We start from the raw sequence: 20403 nt of genomic DNA on the forward strand, positions 1-20403 counted from the left end.
ATATTTTTGCTAAAATGTCGTGAAAAAAATTCAACAAAACAGACTTGCTTCAGCAGCACAATTCTGGTGCTGTAGTTGTAGGAGATGTCTCAAAACGTCATCAGGAGTCCCGGTAAAACCCGAAAATGTAAGAAAATGCATATTTTACAAAAAAAAAATATTTTGCCAAAATGTCGTAAAAAAATTCAAAAAAACGGACTTGCTTCAGCAGCACAATTCTGGTGCTGTAGTTGTAGGAGATGTCTCAAAACGTCATCAGGAGTCCCGATAAAACCCAAAAATGGAAGAAAATGCATATTTTACGAAAATAAAACATTTTGGTAAAATGTCGTAAAAAAATTCAAAGAAACGGACTTGCTTCAGCAGCACAATTCTGGTGCTGTAGTTGTAGGAGATGTCTCAAAACGTCATCAGTAGTCCCGACAAAACCCGTAAATGTAAGAGAATGTAAGAAAATGCATATTTTTACGAACATTTTTTTTTGCTAAAATGTCGTAAAAAAGTTCAAAAAAACGGACATGCTTCAGCAGCACAATTCTGGTGCTGTAGTTGTAGGAGATGTCTCAATACGTCATCAGGAGTCCCGATAAAACCCGAAAATGGAAGATATCGCATATTTTACGAAAACATTTTTTTTTGCTAAAAAGTCATAAAAAATTCAAAAAAACGGACTTGCTTCAGCAGCACAATTCTGGTGCTGTAGTTGTAGGAGATGTCTCAAAACGTCATCAGGAGTCCCGACAAAACCCGAAAATGGAAGAAAATGCATATTTTCCGAAAAAAAAAAAATATTTTGCTAAAATGTCGTAAAAAAATTCCCCAAAAACGGACTTGCTTCAGCATCACAATTCTGGTACTGTAGTTGTAGGAGATGTCTCAAAACGTCATCAGGAGTCCAGACAAAACCCGTAAATGTAAGAAAATGTAAGAAAATGCATATTTTACGAAAAACTTTTTTTGCTAAAATGTCGTAAGGGGGGACCCTTACAAAAAATTTTAAAAAACGGACTTGCTTCAGCAGCACAATTGTGGTGCTGTAGTTGGAGGAGATGTCTCAAAACGTCATCAGGAGTCCCGATAAAACCCGAAAATGGAAGAAAATGCATTTTTACGAAAAAAAAAAACATTTTGCTAAAATGTCGTGAAAAAAATTCAAAAAAACGGACTTGCTTCAGCAGCACAATTGTGGTGCTGTAGTTGTAGGAGATGTCTCAAAACGTCATCAGGAGTCCCGGTAAAACCCGAAAATGTAAGAAAATGCATATTTTACAAAAAAAAAATATTTTGCCAAAATGTCGTAAAAAAATTCAAAAAAACGGACTTGCTTCAGCAGCACAATTCTGGTGCTGTAGTTGAAGGAGATGTCTCAAAACTTTATCAGTAGTCCCGACAAAACCCGTATATGTAAGAAAATGTAAGAACATGCATATTTTACGAAAAAAAATGTTTGCTAAAATGTTGTAAGGGGGCACCCTTACAAAAAATTAGAAAAAACGGACTTGCTTCAGCAGCACAATTCTGGTGCTGTAGTTGTAGGAGATGTCTCAAAACGTCATCAGGAGTCCCGATAAAACCCGAAAATGGAAGAAAATGCATATTTTACAAAAAAAAAAATGTTTGCTAAAATGTCGTTAGGGGGGACCCTTACAAAAAATTAGAAAAAATGGACTTGCTTCAGCAGCACAATTCTGGTGCTGTAGTTGTAGGAGATGTCTCAAAACGTCGTCAGGAATCCCGACAAAACCCGAAAATGGAAGAAAATGCATATTTAACGGAAATTTATTTTTGATAAAATGTCGTAATGGGGCACCCTTACAAAAAATTCAATAAAACGGACTTGCTTCAGCAGCACAATTCTGGTGCTGTAGTTGTAGGAGATGTCTCAAAACATCATCAGGAGTCATGACAAAACCCGAAAATGGAAGAAAATGCATATTTTTTGGAACATTTTTTTTGCTAAAATGTCGTTAGGGGGGACCTTTACAAAAAATTCAAAAAAACGGACTTGATTCAGCAGCACAATAGTGGTGCTGTAGTTGTAGGATATGTCTCAAAACGTCATCAGGAGTCCCGACTAAACCCGAAAATGGCAGAAAATGCTTTTTTTGGGAAAACTTTCTTCCGCAAATTTTTTTTTTTTTAAACGGACTTGCTTCAGCAGCACAATTCAGATGTTGTTGTAGAAGATGTCTCAAAACGTCATCAGGGGTCCCGACAAAACCTGAAAATGGCAGAAAATGCATTTTTTTGGTAAACTTTTTTTCGCTATAATGTCGTAAGAGGGGACCCTGTACAATGCAGTCCGAAATGTACCGTTACCCTGGCAACCTCCCAACCCAGACTCGTCCATCAGATTACCAGATGGAAAAGCGTGATTCATCACTCCACTGCTCTAGAGTCCAGTGGTGACGTGCTTTTCACCACTGCATCTTACGCTTTGCATTGGACTTGGTGATGTATGGCTTAGATTCAGCTGCTTGGCCATGGAAACCCATTCCATGAAGCTCTCTGCGTACTGTATGTGGGCTAATTGGAAGGACACATAAAGTTTGACTGTGCAGAAAGTCTTTGCACTATGCGCTTCGGCATATGCTGACCCCTCTCTGTCAGTTTACGTGGCCTACCACCTGGTGGCTGAGTTGCTGTTGTTCCCAAACTCTTTCATTTTCTTACAATAAAGCCGACAGTTGACTTTAGAATATTTAGGACCGAGGACTGTGTTTGTTGCACAGGTGGCATCCTACGACAGTTCCACGCTGGAAATCACTGAGAGCGGCCCATTCTTTCACAAATGTTTGTAGAAACAGTCTCCATGCCTAAGTGCCTGATTGTATACACCTGATTCTGATCATTTGCATGGGTGCCCAAATACTTTTGGCAATATAGTGTATTTCTCCACTGGTTGTCACCAGTGGAGAAATACAATTTTAAAACATGCATTACATCTCTCTATAAATCGATCTTCCATGCAGACATGAAGTTATGTTAAAGGTATTGACGTGCGTTAGACTGAAAGACATATACCGGTAAGTGGGCTCGGTGCAATTAAGTCGCGCGTAGTCTTCCAAAGGCAGTAACTGACGGGGTTAGCTATAATAAGGACCTGGAGGGACGTGTTAGAGGGATGGACAAACTACTCATTCTTCAGAGTAATGGCCTTTTTCTTTATTCAGCACCACAAATACACCGAGGGCCTATTTCTCCCCAGGTTTGGGCGTGAAAGAGCGTGAGCTGTTAAACACAACAGTCTTTTCACTTTAGTCAGTCGCCCGTTTGCCGAGGTAGGGGAATATCTTTTTATTTTCCTCCTTTAAATACAGTCGCGGTCAAAAGTCGACATACACTTGTAAAGAACATAATGTCATGGCTGTCCTTGAGTTTCCAATCATTTCTACAACTCTTATTTAACAGACCTTTCCTCCAGAAGGTCTTATCTTGGTCCGTGTGACGTCAGATGAAACAGAAATTGAGCTGTTTGGCCACAATACCCAGCAATATGTTTGGAGGAGAACAGGTGAGGCCTTTAATCCCAGGAACACCAAACCTACCGTCAAGCATGGTGGTGGTAGTATTACGCTCTGGGCCTGTTTTGCTGCCAATGGAACTTGTGCTTTACAGAGAGGAAAAAGGAGGATTACCTCCAAATTCTTCAGGACAACCTAAAATCATCAGCCAGGAGGTTGGGTCTTGGGCACAGTTGGGTGTTCCAACAGGACAATGACCCCAAACACTCATCAAAAGTGGTAAAGGAATGGCTAAATCAGGCTAGAATGAAGGTTTTAGAATGGCCTTCCCAAAATCCTGACTTAAACGTGTGGACAATGCTGAAGAAACAAGTCCATGTCAGAAAAACCAACACATTTAGCTGAACTTGCACCAATTTTGTCAAGAGGAGTGGTCAAAAAATTCAAGCAGAAGCTTGTGGATGGCTACCAAAAGCGCCTTATTGCAGTGAAACTTGCCAAGGGGTGTTTCGGGCACGTCTGACCGGTAGGAGGCCACGGGGAAGACCCAGGACACGTTGGGAAGACTATCTCTCCCGGCTGGCCTGGGAACGCCTCGGGATCCCCCGGGAGGAGCTGGACGAAGTGGCTGGGGAGAGGGAAATCTGTGCTTCCCTGCTTAGGCTGCTGCCCCCGCGACCCGACCTCGGATAAGCGGAAGAAGATGGATGGATGGATGGATGGACTTGCCAAGGGACATGTAAGCAAATATTCACATTGCTGTATGTATACTTTTGACCCAGCACATTTGCTCACATTTTCAGTAGACCCATAATAAATTCATAAAAGAACCAAACTTCATCAATCTTTTTTGTGACCAACAAGTATGTGCTCCAATCACTCTATCACAAACAAATAAGAGTTGTAGAAATGATTGGAAACTCAAGACAGCCATGACATTATGTTCTTTACAAGTGTATGTCAACTTTTGATCGCGACTGTATACAGTAGGGAAGAGTGTGTGTGTGTGTGTGTGTGGGGGGGGGGGTAACCATTTTTGCAATGCAGTCTGCTGAAAATGATGGAAAGCGCCACGCTACATAGCGACCGACGCCGTGGTCAAAGTTGGAATTGCGCACGCCCCCCAAATTTGTCACATTTCATGTGTCAGGTAAACCGCGACGAATGGGACCACGTGAATCCCCTCCCCCTGTTAGTGTCCAAAGTGCGACCCGGGTGCCATTTGCGGCCCCCGCAGCTCGATGTTTTGTTGAGAAAAGAAAAAAAACAACAGTTAAAAATTAGGTCTGTGACTCTTTGGGCGCCACACGATTCGATTCGATTCTTGGGGGTAACTATTCGCTACAGAATCGATTCTCGATTCAAAATCAATACTTTTTAATAACATTGGATGCCTGTTGTATGATTAACTACATTCCTCCATAAAATAGATAAACAGCTGTGGTACATTTCTATATTATTAAAAAAACATTTAATAAAGTCAAATAATAATAAGGCAACAAGAGAAATACAGGACAAACATGACACAAACCCTCCCAATTGTTAGAAAGCCCCACCGTTTAATATCACTGATGACAGTAATTGGTGAACGTCGTTTTGTCCTACTAATTTCAGCGGTTCTTGAACCCACCATAATGTGGACTGTGACGCAACAGTTTGTTTACATGTAAAATCTTCCACTCCTTCTTTGTCTCATTTTGTCTACCAAACGTTTTATGCAAAAGTGAGCTTTGTTGATGTTATTGACTTGTTGGAGTGCCAATCAGGCATATTTGGTGACTGCATGACCGCAAGCTAATTAATGCTAACATGCTATTTAGGCTAGTATGCCTCATTTGTAGGTATATTTGAGCTCATTTAATATCCTTTACTTTTATCCTCTTTGTATATAATTTATATTTGCGTGTCTCATGACACATTATCTGTATGTAATATTGGCTGCATTTCAGCATTGTGTGCCATGTTGTTCCAGACCACAGCAAACACTGAGATGGGTAGGTTGTGAGTTCAAACCCCGGCCGAGTCATACCAAAGACTATAAAAATGGGACCCATTACCTGCCTGCTTGGCACTCAGCATCAAGGGTTGGAATTGGGGGTTGAATCACCAAAAATGATTCCCGGGCACGGCCACCGCTGCTGCCCACTGCTCCCCTCACCTCCCAGGGGGTGATCAAGGGTGATGGGTCAAATGCAGAGGATCATTTCGCCGCACCTAAATCATTGGTACTAGAGATGTCCAATAATATCCGATAAATGCTTTAAAATGTAATATCGGAAATTATCGGTATCGTTTTTTTAATTATCGGTATCGTTTTATTTTTTTTATTTTTTATTTTTATTTTTTTAAATTAAATCAACATAAAAAAACACAAGATACACTTACAATTAGTGCACCAACCCAAAAAACCTCCCTCCCCCATTTACACTCATTCACACAAAAGGGTTGTTTCTTTCTGTTATTAATATTGTGGTTCCTACATTATATATCAATATATATCAATACAGTCTGCAAGGGATACAGTCCGTAAGCACACATGATTGTGCGTGCTGCTGGTCCACTAATAGTACTAACCTTTAACAGTTAATTTTACTCAATTTCATTAATTACTAGTTTCTATGTAACTGTTTTTATATTTTTACTTTCTTTTTTATTCAAGAAAATGTTTTTAATTTATTCATCTTATTTTATTTTATTAATTTTTTTAAAAAAGGACCTTTTTTTTGGACAACCACACCTGGTTGTCCAAATTAGGCATAATAATGTGTTAATTCCACGACTGTATATATCGGTATCGGTTGATATCGGTATCGGTAATTAAGAGTTGGACAATATCGGAATATTGGATATCGGCAAAAAAGCCATTATCGGACATCCCTAATTGGTACTTTAACTTTTTATTACCTAGCTTGCCAAAGATTGTAATAAATATATTAAAATAAGACAGCCTTAACTTGGACACACACATTTGTACCTTTGGACATTAAAAGCCAGTAATTTCCAGGAGTTATCTCACCTTCTGAGAAGCCTCTGATTTACTAATGTTTTCTAATGTTGTAAAAATGTGTAGAATAAATATTACATTTCAACATTTCTGTCAACGAAGATTTGCTTCAGCCTGCGACACATAGTCATTTTGATAGTAGGCTATTATAGCTAATATAAGACACTTAAATCATGTGTTGCCTTCATTATAACACTTATATAAGACTTTTAAAGTCATTTTAATATATTTATTACAATCTTTGGCAAGCTAGGTAAAAAAAAGTTAAAGTACCAATTAGGGATGTCCGATAATTACTTTTTTGCCGATATCCAATATTCCGATATTGTCCAACTCTTAATTACCGATACCGATATCAACCGATACCGATATATACAGTCGTGGAATTAACACATTATTATGCCTAATTTGGACAACCAGGTATGGTTGTCCAAAAAAGGTCCTTTCTTAAAAAAATTAATACAATAAAATAAGATGAATAAATTAAAAACATTTTCTTGAATAAAAAAGAAAGTAAAAAAATAAAAACAGTTACATAAGACACTTATAAGACTTTTCATTTTTTGCGGCTCCAGGCAGATTTGTTTTTTGTATTTTTGGTCCAATATGGCTCTTTAGACGTTTTGGGTTGCCGACCCCTGATCTGCATCAAAAGTGTGATTTGCCTGAGTGGCTGCACAGGACAAATATATATATATATATATATATATATATATATATATATATATATGTCTTAAAAAGGTTATCCAAAAAATAGTGCTCGATACCGTAGTAGAGCGCAATATATGTATGTGTGGGAAAAAAAATCACAAAACTATTTCATCTCTACAGGCCTGTTTCATGAGGGGGGGTACCCTCAATCATCAGGAGATTTTAATGGGAGCATTCGCATACCATGGTTTATATAGGGCACAGAGTGGGTGGGTACAGGCTGGCCTAGGGGCGTGGGGATTGGCTCATGTGTTACCTAGGAGGTGTTTCCGTCTATGTTGTTACAATTTTGCTGCGCTTGTTGAGGGATGACAGGTCTGGACGGTAAATAATAAACAGTTTCTCTTTCAAGCATAGGTTGCATCTTTTATTACCACTATTGTAAGGTGTGCTGGATGCAAGAATTTGCCATGTTATTGAATATTCAACATTATTGTCTTTGAGGTCCCAAATGTGTTTGCTGAGTTCTGTGGTATTTCGCAGGTTTTTGTTCCTGAAAGAAGCCTTGTGATTGTTCCATCTGGTTTTGAATTCTCCCTCGGTTAATCGATTAACCGAGGGAGAATTCAAAACCAGATGGAACAATCACAAGGCTTCTTTCAGGAACAAAAACCTGCGAAATACCACAGAACTCAGCAAACACATTTGGGACCTCAAAGACAATAATGTTGAATATTCAATAACATGGCAAATTCTTGCATCCAGCACACCTTACAATAGTGGTAAAAAAAGATGCAACCTATGCTTGAAAGAGAAACTGTTTATTATTTACCGTCCAGACCTGTCATCCCTCAACAAGCGCAGCGAAATTGTAACAACATGCAGCCATAGACGGAAACACCTCCTAGGTAACACATGAGCCAATCCCCACGCCCCTAGGCCAGCCTGTACCCACCCACTCTGTGCCCTATATAAACCATGGTATGCGAATGCTCCCATTAAAATCTCCTGATGATTGAGGGTACCCCCCCTCATGAAACAGGCCTGTAGAGATGAAATAGTCTTGTGATTTTTTTCCCCACACATACATATATATATATATATATATATATATATATATATATATATATATATATATATATATATATATATATATATAAATAAATAAAAAATAAAAAAAATCAATGTTTTTTACCATAGATTTTAAAAAAATTTCAATCGATTAAGAAACGTTACAAATGAGAATCGCTATTAATTTGAAAATCTAGTTTTTGTTTTGACACCCCAAGTAAAAATGTCAGAATATATGATTATATATATATATATATTATTAGTTATTTATATATTATTGCTTGTTATTTAATACCGGCGTTGGTAACGCTGTTACTTTTACTCATAACGAGTAATCTAATGAATTACTTTTAGGTCTGTTACAACGCTCTTTGCAATAACTTGATGTATATTGTATATATTATATAAAAATATAATATATCAGTATATATTATATACTGTGTATATAAAATGTAAATATTACATATATGTTATTGTGATGTTTATAAAAATACTTCAACGTTAACTATCTTATTTTGTAATGTCATTTTAGTTTGTTTCTGGTGGGACAATTTAGTTAAGTACGTCACTTCCTGTTTTCGTCAACACAAGGACAGAGAGGGAAGCCATCAGGTGTTGAGCAGCAGCAGCAGCAATCTGTTCGCATCCTTAACACAGAACTGCCAAATCAATGTCGTAAGTAGTGCTGGTGCATTGATCAGTTGTTTGGGTACAGATATCAGTCATTATTTCGTGCAAATACTTTATAATTCCTGTTTAAAAAAGATGTCAAAAAACAAACAAACAAACCGCTATGCTAATCGCAGGTTATGCTAATTCATACCTCATTAAGTTATGCATTGTCATGTTAAAAAGCCAACAGGCACTTTATTCTTTATTTATTTATTTATTTTTTTGTTTTGTTTATGTCAACAGCAAGAGAGCGGTTCCGCAAGTTCGATGCAGAAATATATTTTTTTTTACTAGTGAAAGCAGGAAGCAGCACCATTTTATATATAAAAGTGTTCAATTTGTATATAAGCGACATGTGTAAAGTTGCAATAGACTTAAAGTTAGTATTATTTGCAAATGACACAACCGTGTTTTGTTCAGGAGAAGACACACATAATCTAATACTAATAATAACAGAAGAAATAAGTATATTATTAGTATTGAATCTCAGTAAAACTAAAATAATGCTATTCGGTAACAGTAGAAGAGAAAGTCAAACACAAATACAAATAGACATTGAAAAGGTAAAATAAAACACATTTTTGAATGTAGTAATTGATGATAAAATGAACTGGAAACTAGAGATGTTCAATAATGGCTTTGTTGCCGATATTTCGATATTGTCCAACTCTTAACTAATTTTGTTGTGATGCCCCGCTGGATGCATTAAACAATGTAACAAGGTTTTCCAAAATAAATCAACTGAAGTTATGGAAAAAAATGCCAACATGGCACGGCCATATTTATTATTGAAGTCACAAAGTGCATTATTTTTTTTTAACATGCCTCAAAGCAGCAGCTTGGAATTTGGGACATGCTCTCCCTGAGAGAGCATGAGGAGGTTGAGATGGGCGGGGTTGGGGGGGAGGGGGTGTATATTGTAGCGTCCCGGAAGAGTTAGCGCTGCAAGGGGTTCTGGGTATTTGTTCTGTTGTGTTTATGTTGCGGATGTTCTCCCGAAATGTGTTTGTCATTATTGTTTGGTGTGGGTTCACAGTGCGGCACATATTTGTAACAGTGTTAAAGTTGTTTATACGGCCACCCTCAGTGTGACCTGTATGGCTGTTGACCAAGTATGACTTGCATTCACTTGTGTGTGTGAAAAGCCGTAGATATTATGAGACTGGGCCGCCACGCAAAGGCAGTGCCTTTAAGGTTTATTAGCGCTCTGTACTTCTCCCTACGTTCGTATACGGCGTTTTAAAAAGTCATACATTTTACTTTTTGAAACAGATACCGATCATTTTGAAACCGATACTGATAATTTTCGATATTATATTTTAAAGCATTTATCGGCCGATAATATCGTCAGTCCGATATTATCGGACATCTCTACTGGAAACCTCATGTAAAAAATATACAACATTAAGTAGCAAGAAACACGTCAATAATGAATAAAGCAAAACATGTTCTGGACCAAAAATCACTTCATATTCGCTACTTCTCACTAGTGTTAACATATCTGAGTTATTGTGTAGAAATAAGGGGAAATACACTATATTGTCAAAAGTATTTGGCCACCCATCCAAATGATGAGAATCAGGTGTCGTAATCACTTGGCCCGGTGTATAAAATCAAGCACTTAGGCATGGAGACTGTTTCTACAAATATGTGTGAAAGAATGGGCCGCTCTTAGTGATTTCCAGCGTGGAACTGTCATAGGATGCCACCTGTGCAACAAATCCAGTCGTGAAATTTCCTCGCTCTTAAATATTCCAAAGTTAACTTTATTATAAGAAAAGTGTAGAGTTTGGGAACAACAGCAACTCAGCCACCAAGTGGTAGGCCACGTAAACTGACAGAGAGGGGTCAGCGGATGCTGAAGCGCATAGTGCAAAGACTTTCTGCACAGTTGCTACAGAGCTCCAAACGTCATGTGACCTTCCAATTAGCCCATGTACAGTACGCAGAGAGCTTCATGGAATGGGTTTCCATGGCCGTGCAGCTGCATCTAAGCCATACATCACCAAGTCCAATGCACTCTACAGCAGTGGAGACGCGTCCTCTGGACTGATGAATCACGCTTTTCCATCTGATGGACCAGTCTGGGTTTGGAGGTTGCCAGGAGAACGCTACATTTCGGACTGCATTGTGCCGAGTGTGAATTTTGGTGGAGGAGGAATTATGGTGTTGGGTTGTTTTTCAGGAATTGGGCTTGGCCCCTTAGTTCCAGTGAAAGGAACTTTGAGTGATCCAGGATACCAAAACATTTTGGACAATTCCATGAGATGGCACTCCAAGTTGCCTGAGTATAGGCAGGTGGCCAAATACTTTTGGCAATATAGTGTAACTGCAAGTGTGCACTTTATTCACTAACTGTGTTACAAAAAAGATCAATTGGAATAATACATAATGTTGGATATAGAGAACATACAAACCCTTTTTTATTGAATCAAAAATACTGAAATTCAACGAATTGGTGCGTTTGCAAACAGCTAAAATTATGTATAAAGCAAACTATAACCTGCTACCCAAGAATGTACAACAACTCTTCTCAACAAAAGAGGAAAAATATAATCTAATTTAAAACATTTGTATGCACGTACAACACTTAAAACCTTTAGCATATGTGGAATTAAATAATGGAATCAAACAAAGCACTAAAATGATTCAGTTTAAGAGACTGTTCAAACTACAAGTGTTCACAAAGTACACAGAACAAGAATTATGAACCCTTTTTTTTTAGATAATGATTGTGTTGAATATTTGTTTACTTACTAATGGTATAGTGTTTATATATTATTTATTTATTCACTGTTCTGTTACAGAGAACAATGAAATGTGATACAATTGCTATGGTCTGAAAAGGGGGTTGGGTTAAATACGCTCTGCTTCTTCCCACTCCTTTTCAGAGGTGCTGTAATGAAACGAGTGGAAATCTGTGATGCGTTTGTAACGCAGGTGTCAAATCCATGCCTTTTGCGGAGACTATTAGGCTCTTGCTTTCTATTACTCTTTGCGCTCTTCCTAGTCACGTGACCGCCACAGTCCAATCAGCTTTGGTTATATGCCGGTAGCAGGAAGCGGAGTTGGTGAGTCCATATTTATGAAAATAGCACCTCTAGCATTAATCTTTCTTCGATTGTTTCATTGCAACAGTCTTTGTGGCATATTCTCAATCGTCCATATACAAGGTTTATGACTTAAACCAGGGGTAGGGAACCTGTGGCTCTTTTGATGACTGCATATGGCTCTCAGATAAATCTTAGCTGACATTGCTTAACACGATAAGTAATGAATAATTCCGCTGGTAATCACAGAGTTAAAAATAACGTTCAAAATATAAAACATTCTGATGCATTTTAATCCATCCATCCGTTTTCTACCCCACCTGTTCAATAAGTCGCATTAATGGTAAGAAGTATTTTACTTATTATTGAACGGGACAAGCGGTAGAAAATGGATGGATGGATGGATGGTTAGCTTCCGAATAACAATGTTATTCTGAGACTTATTATACTCTAAAAATGTTGGTCTTACTTAAAAATGCACGCATTTAGTTGTATTCAGTGTTAAAAAATATTATATGGCTCTCACAGAAATATATTTTAAAATATTTGGCTTTCATGGCTCTCTCGGCCAAAAAGGTTCCCGACCCCTGACTTAAACCAATGATGACTATTGTGTATTGAATGTACTTTTGAATGTGTTTTGATAATAAGCACGTTTAGTGCACTGACCGAATTGTATAGGTCATTTATGCTGCTAATGGTTATTTTAGCACTTAATTGCATATTGTGATTCTGACATGTATATTGATTTATATTGTACAATATTGAGGAAAGAACTAGAACAACAGATGTCCGATAATATCGGCCTGCCGATATGATCGGCCGATAAATGCTTTAAAATGTAATATCGGAAATTATCGGTAGTGTTTTTTTTTATTATCATTTTATTATTAATTTATTATTTATTAAATCAACATAAAAAACACAAGATACACTTACAATTAGTACACCAACCCAAAAAACCTTCCTCCCCCATTTACACTCATTCACACAAAAGGGTTGTTTCTTTCTGTTATTAATATTCTGGTTCCTACATTATATATCAATATATATCAATACAGTCTGCAAGGGATACAGTCCGTAAGCACACATGATTGTGCGTGCTGCTGGTCCACTAATAGTACTAACCTTTAACAGTTAATTTGACTCATTTTCATTAATTACTAGTTTCTATGTAACTGTTTTTATTAGAGATGTCCGATAATATCGGCCTGCCGATATTATCGGCCGATAAATGTGTTAAAATGTAATATCGGAAATTATCGGTATCAGTTTTTTTATTATCGGTATCGTTTATTTTTTATTTATTTGTATAAATTTTTTTTTTTTATTAAATCAACATAAAAAACACAAGATACACTTACAATTAGTGCACCAACCCAAAAAACCTTCACAAACACATGATTGCTGCTGGTCCACTAATTGTACTAACATTTAACAGTTAATTTTACAAATTTTCATTAATTACTAGTTTCTATGTAACTGTTTTTATATTGTTTGACTTTCTTTTTTATTCAAGAAAATGTTTTTAATTTATTTATCTTATTTTATTTTATGAATTTTTTTTAAAAGTACCTTATCTTCACCATACCTGGTTGTCCAAATTAGGCATAATAATGTGTTAATTCCACGACTGTATATATCGGTATCGGTTGATATCGGTATCGGTAATTAAAGAGTTGGACAATATCGGATATCGGCAAAAAGCCATTATCGGACATCCCTAGTTTTTATATTGTTTTACTTTCTTTTTTATTCAAGAAAATGTTTTTAATTTATTTATCTTATTTTATTTTAATTTTTTTTTTAAAAAAGGACCTTATCTTCACCATACCTGGTTGTCCAAATTAGGCATAATAATGTGTTAATTCCACGACTGTGTACATAGCGGTTGATATCAGTATCGTTAATTAAGAGTTGGACAATATCGGAATATCGGAAAAAAGCCATTATCGGACATTCCTAACTAGAACCTATTCTGAATACTTTATAATGCAATTAGTGTTATTTAATGAAGATATTTTGTGTACACATAGGTTCTTACACAGACCAGGCTGCTCTTTTTGATGGCGAGCTAAGGAAAAGAAGCATCTAGTCCAAGGATCGTTCTTGGAAGATTCCAGCCAGGAACCCCACCACCTGTTCTGTCTGGGCTGGTAGGAGGCTCTCGAGCCAACCCTCTACACATTTTCATCCTTAACTTACAGCACTGCCATCCTTTTTTCCAATAACTCTATTAAGTCAGAGCTGAGATTTATACAAGATCCAGAGACACTAAATAATTGAATTGGAATTGTATATATGTATATAGTAACTGTGTTTTTCTTCAAATAGCTTTTCATGTTGAATGGCCATTGAATGGTCATTGTTGTGTATATATCTGCTGTCCATCACTAATTCTTTAATACACGCTGCCAACCAAACTGCAATTCAAGCTCTGCCTTCTCTCTCCGAGTCGAAACTCTAGTCTTCTGTTCCTAGCCCATAACACCCCATATATATTGATTTGTAGCACGTATAGGTTACACATTACATTGTATCGTATGCATGTTCCAAATAAACTAAAACTGAAGAAAACAGAGCAAAAAGATGTAACGGGATGAGAAAAAAGTAGCAAATTTGATACAAAATTAGAAAATCTAAGTATGTGGGGGGACATTTTGTTATTTTTTTATTTTGTCAAACCAAAAAATGCTACAAACATAGACGTTATATATCAAAACTTAGTGTCCGCTTTTTGTTAGAAGTGACAAATTGTATTATTACTACAGTCTGAAAATTATTTTTAATTAATTTTCATTTGTTACTTGTTACTTTGCCAAAAAAGTAATTGAATTACTAACGGAATTACTCTTAAATAAATGTAATTAATTATTAGGGAAAGTAATTAATACGTTATTAAAAATATATATATTTTTTAATGTTTGTTAAAATTGTTATTGATAGACGTTTCATATTGAGCACAGTGTGCGCTTGTCTGTGCTTTTAAAAGGCGGGGCCTGTTGCCAAGTGACGTGTGACGTCATCGAGGGTTTCAACGCCGGAGCTGTGTTTGTTAGCTTTAGCCGTTAGCAGTGGCAATGTGTCGGCTCTGATTTCAGCTCTTTTGATTGATTGATTGAAGCTTTTATTAGTAGATTGCACAGTACAGTACACATTCCGTACAATTGACCACTAAATGGTAACACCCGAATAAGTTTTCAACTTGTTTAATTCGGGGCCCACGTTAATCAATTCATGAACCTTTTCACCGGATTGTGTTACCTCTAGTTAATAAATAAATTGAATGTACTTCAATGGCTGTCATATCTTCTTGTCAACAAACGGTGTGTTGTTTGGATGGCAAGTTTGTCACTTCAATCTTTGATTTGTTGTTCATTACTTCCATTGTGCACGCGTGCGTATGTTGTTGTCTGCTGTGTCACAAGGTGATGTTGCTTCTTCTTCTATTTGATATCAACTAGTAAAAAAATATATTTCCTGTATTGAACTTGCTGAACCGCTCTCTTGACGTCGACATAAATAAAATCACATCAACGGCGTTGTAGCGGACCTAAAAGTAATGAAATAGATTATTTGTTGCTAGTAGAAGTTGAATAACGCCGTTAGCACAAACACTAGTTATTAGTATCAAAATGTCAACTTTTTCTCGTGTTATTATGTAAAAAATGGCATTATTGGCTTTATTTTAACAAAAAATCTTAGGGTACATTAAACATATGTTTCTTATTGCATGTTTGCCCTTAAATAAAATAGTGAACATACGAGACAACTTGTTTTTTAGTAGTAAGTAAACAAACAAAGGCTCCTAATTTAGTCTGCTGACGTATGCAGTAACATATTGTGTCATTTATCTACCTATTATTTTGTCAAAATTATAAGCTGTAAAAATCAATTATAAATCTACTAGTTAATTTACTGTTAATATCTGGTTATTTTCTGTTTCAACATGTTCTATCTACACTTCTGTTAAAATGTAATAATCACTTATTCTTCTGTTGTTTGATACTTTACATTAGTTTTGGATGATACCACAAATTTGGGTATCAATCCGATACCAAGTAGTTACAGGATCATACATTGGTCATATTCAAAGTCCTCATGTGTCCAGGGACATATTTCCTGAGTTTGTAAACATAATATACATCTAAAAAAAAAAAACGAAAAAGATTTTGTGATGCAATAAAATATCGGTGTAATCATATTAGTATTTACGAGATACGCTCTTGTACTTGATATCATTACAGTGGATGTCAGTGGATGGCGTTTGTTTACATTGTGACGCCGGTAAGCTATTGTATCATCTTACCTTGTCTAGTTTAGCTATTCCTTGTCCTGCAAGGATGATACTTGTAAAAAAAACTCACTTTACTTGTCGCCATGGAGGCGGGGATTAGTGATTTAGAAGTAGCTAAAACACTGCCGATTGCGGATGGACATTAGCCGCTAACTAGCTAGCCATGTTTTAAAGCACCTCTTCCTGAGGGCGTTTACAATGTTATAACTTCACCTTTCTTTAGTTTTTAAGCCAAAATGCGTCTGTTCTCCCTTTTCTGTCTACAGACCGTGTCTGCTTGTAAGTACTCCGTGATTGTGCGCTGCCGAACATGCTCCTCTGCTCGTAAAACCAGCAATGTCATGACGTGACGACGACGCCTGTAAAAAAAATATATATACTGTATATGGCGAACCGGTACGTTTCAAACGGAGTATAGTACCATTTTTGATTCATTAGTACCGCGATACTATACTAATACAACCCTAGTACACACAAAGCTGACACTCAGTTGTGTCTTTAAATATGAAGTCGTGGTCAAAAGTTTGCATACACTTGTAAAGAACATAATGTCATGGCTGTCTTGAGTTTCCAATCATTTCTACAACTCTTATTTTCTGTAATTGGAGCACATGCTTGTTGTTCACAAAAAAACATTCATGAAGTTTGGTTCTTTTATGAATTTATTATGGATCTACTGAAAATGTGAGCAAATGTGCTGGGTCAAAAGTATACATACAGCAATGATAATATTTGCTTACATGTCCCTTGGCAAGTTTCACTGCAATAAGGCGCTTTTGGTAGCCATCCACAAGCTTCTGCTTGAATTTTTGACCACTCCTCTTGACAAAATTGGTGCAGTTCAGCTAAATGTGTTGGTTTTCTGACATGGACTTGTTTCTTCAGCATTGTCCACACGTTTAAGTCAGGACTTTGGGAAGGCCATTCTAAAACCTTAATTCTAGCCTGATTTAGCCATTCCTTTACTACTTTTGATGTGTGTTTGGGGTAGGGATGTCCCGATCCGATATTTGGATCGGATCGGCCGCCGATATTTGCAAAAAAATGCATATCGGCAAGGCATGGGAAAATGCCGATCCAGATCCAGTTAAAAAAAAAAACCTCTGCTCCGTGTTTTCCAACGCACCTATTTAAATAATACATTCCACTTTTCTGCTGCTCCCTATAATTTCCGTTCCGCATTTTCCAGCACACCTTCAACACATCCACAGGTCTGTGGATTCTAACGTAGTTGCTTTTAGCTGCTGGCATTACACGACAGGCTCTTCTCACTCTTACCTGTGTCTGTGCTTCTCACAGACAGCAAGCGCACCTTCTTACACACGTCACATACTGTCACGTCATACGTCACATACGTATAAGCCCTCCCCGAGCAGAGAGGTAGCAGCATGGCTAACGTTAGCTGTGATGCTAGCGCAGCCGTGTGACCAACGTTCTCTCTAAGGTGCGCGCTTGTGCAATTGCGCACTGTTTAAACGTCCTCTGCGCATAGCAATTATATGCCACGCACAAAATCAAATAAAAAAATAAGCGCATAACAATTTTCGACACACCGACACGACAGAGAAAACAGTTTTCGTCATCATTGTTCAAATATTGTAACGTATGTCGAGACGCTTATCTCCGTTCGGTGCCACACGCCCACACCATCAAAATGCAGAGGCAAAAATTTACAGATTAAAACCGTATGAAAAAATTAGTGATTTTTTTAGTTGTGATTTCCTTCTCTGCATGAAAGTTTAAAAGTAGCATATATTAATGCAGTATGAAGAAGGTTTTAATGTAGACATGCAAGCCTTGAAAGAAAATGTTGAAAATCAAGACTACATTTCCTGCAAATGGATGCATTTCTACCCTATATTTTAACTTTAGATTTATTCTCATATCAAACTCTTTTGGCTGTCTTTTTGACACTTACATCCGGCGTCCCCCTCCACACCCTGGATTATAAATAATGTAAATAATTCAATGTGATTATCTTGTGTGATGACTGTATTATGATGATAGTATATATCTGATAGTATATATCTGTATCATGAATCAATTTAAGTGGACCCCGACTTAAACAAGTTGAAAAACTTATTGGGGTGTTACCATTTAGTGGTCAATTGTACGGAATATGTACTTCACTGTGCAACCTACTAATAAAAGTCTCAATCAATCAATCAAAACACATAGAATCATCATACTGCTGTGATTATATGCATCAAGTGTTCATTCAAGGCTAAGGCAAAATATCGAGATATATATCGTGTATCGCAATATGGCCTTAAAATATCGCAATATTAAAAAAAGGCCATATCGCCCAGCCCTAGTTTCAATGATGCCATTTCTGTTTGTCATGTATAATTTTGTCTATTTTGTGTTTATCCTTGAATAAACAGGTCAGTTTCTTGTTACCAACCATTGTGTATTATTCAAACTCCCCTAATTCAGCTGGTTAGTTGTTATCAAGAGTACTAAAACCCTTTTCAACATGATTCTGTCAACTAAGTAGGCTAAATAACTTTAAACTTTAATACATGCTCGGATAGGCCAGTATCGGTCAGTATCGGAATCGGATCGGAAGTGCAAAAACAATATCGGTATCGGATCGGAAGTGCAAAAACCTGGATCGGGACATCCCTAGTTTGGGGTCATTGTCCTGTTGGAACACCCAACTGCGCCCAAGACCCAACCTCCGGGCTGATGATTTTAGGTTGTCCTGAAGAATTTGGAGGTAATCCTCCTTTTTCACTGTCCCATTTACTCTCTGTAAAGCACCAGTTCCATTGGCAGCAAAACAGGCCCAGAGCATAATACTACCACCACCATGCTTGACGGTAGGTGTGGTGTTCCTGGGATTAAAGGCCTCACTATTTCTCCTCCAAACATATTGCTGGGTATTGTGGCCAAACAGCTCAATTTTTGTTTCATCTGACATCACGTGGACAAAGATAAGACCTTCTGGAGGAAAGTTCTGTGGTCTGAGGGGCTCTTGAACAATGCTGCGATTGAACAAGCAGACTATTTATGTTCTGAAGCCGTTCAGTAGATTTAGGAAAGCTCCCCTCCAGGGCTTACCTGGAGCACTCGCACTAAAAGATTTATAAACATGTACCGTCCGGGACTGTTTTCTTCTCCTCACATGAAACGGATAGTGGATTAAAAGCTGGTCTTTGGCCCAATGTGCTGCCACCGGAGACACGGGGACATTGATGTTTCATTCTGCACATCAAACAGATTATAGCGGGGAAATTACAGAGGAGGGGAGCTCTTTCCAGGCAGCTGACCCCCACGACACCGAGGGATCCCTTTAAACAAGGCAAATGGGGGAGAAAAGCTGAAAAAACAATAAATGACCGCCAAGCTTCTTCATCTTTCTTCTATCCTCAAGAGAACGTTTGTTCCGCGGTGATCACAGCTTAAGGAAGATCGATAGTTAATTGAGTTGAACATGCCGCCATCTTTGGGAGGACAAACTCTTCTTGATTACCAAACTGCGTCTATTCCATTCCAAAAAAAAATAAAACAATTTTAATTTGCCACTCAACGTAAAGAATACAAATATTCTCCCTTTTAAAACAATTCTTATTGACATGAAAAAAAAAACATTTATGCAGGAGTTGAGGCTGGACTATCAAACAATTCCAAGTCTTGATCGTTTTCCTCTTATTTCCCTGGATGTCGCTTATTCTTCCGTGTCACCGTCTTTTATCTTCATTCAGGGCTCCATTCTCCCATGTGCACAATAAAAATGTGCAATTGTGCGAATTCTGGCTGTGGCGACATTCTGCTCCCTGGAATGAATTAAGAATTGAAGAAATGAACAGCATTTAAAAAAATGACAACAAACACCATATAGGGGCGATATAGCTCAGTTAGTAGGGTGGCCGTGCCAGCAACTTGAGGGTTGCAGGTTCGATCCCCACTTCCGCCATCCTAGTCACTACCGTTGTGTCCTTGAGCAAGACACTTTACCCACCTGCTCCCAGTGCCACCCACACTGGTTTAAATGTAACTTAGATATTGGGTTTCACTATGTAAAAGCGCTTTGAGTCACTAGAGAAAAGCGCTATATAAATATAATTCACTTCACTTCACCATCGTTTTTGTGTCCAAAACATTTTTTTATTTCTGACAAAAATATGTCGACACGAGTGTCAGTTTCAAACACCGAACTATCTATTACACAAGACAAGAAGAAGGAATCAA

General features: G+C 37.5%; 1 long non-coding RNA gene across 2 annotated transcripts in view; it reads left to right on the top strand.

The window, feature by feature from the left end:
- The window catches only part of LOC133575690 (uncharacterized), a 68461-nt gene extending 53816 nt beyond the window's left edge, over positions 1-14645 (top strand). For both annotated transcript variants that reach the window (XR_009811520.2, XR_009811521.2), the window contains exon 5: positions 13949-14645. This is a non-coding gene — a long non-coding RNA (uncharacterized lncRNA). The remainder of the gene's footprint in view (positions 1-13948) is intronic.
- The last annotated feature ends 5758 nt before the right edge of the window (positions 14646-20403 follow it).

The sequence above is a fragment of the Nerophis lumbriciformis genome, linkage group LG03, assembly GCF_033978685.3.
Source record: "Nerophis lumbriciformis linkage group LG03, RoL_Nlum_v2.1, whole genome shotgun sequence".
Lineage (NCBI taxonomy): Eukaryota > Metazoa > Chordata > Actinopteri > Syngnathiformes > Syngnathidae > Nerophis > Nerophis lumbriciformis.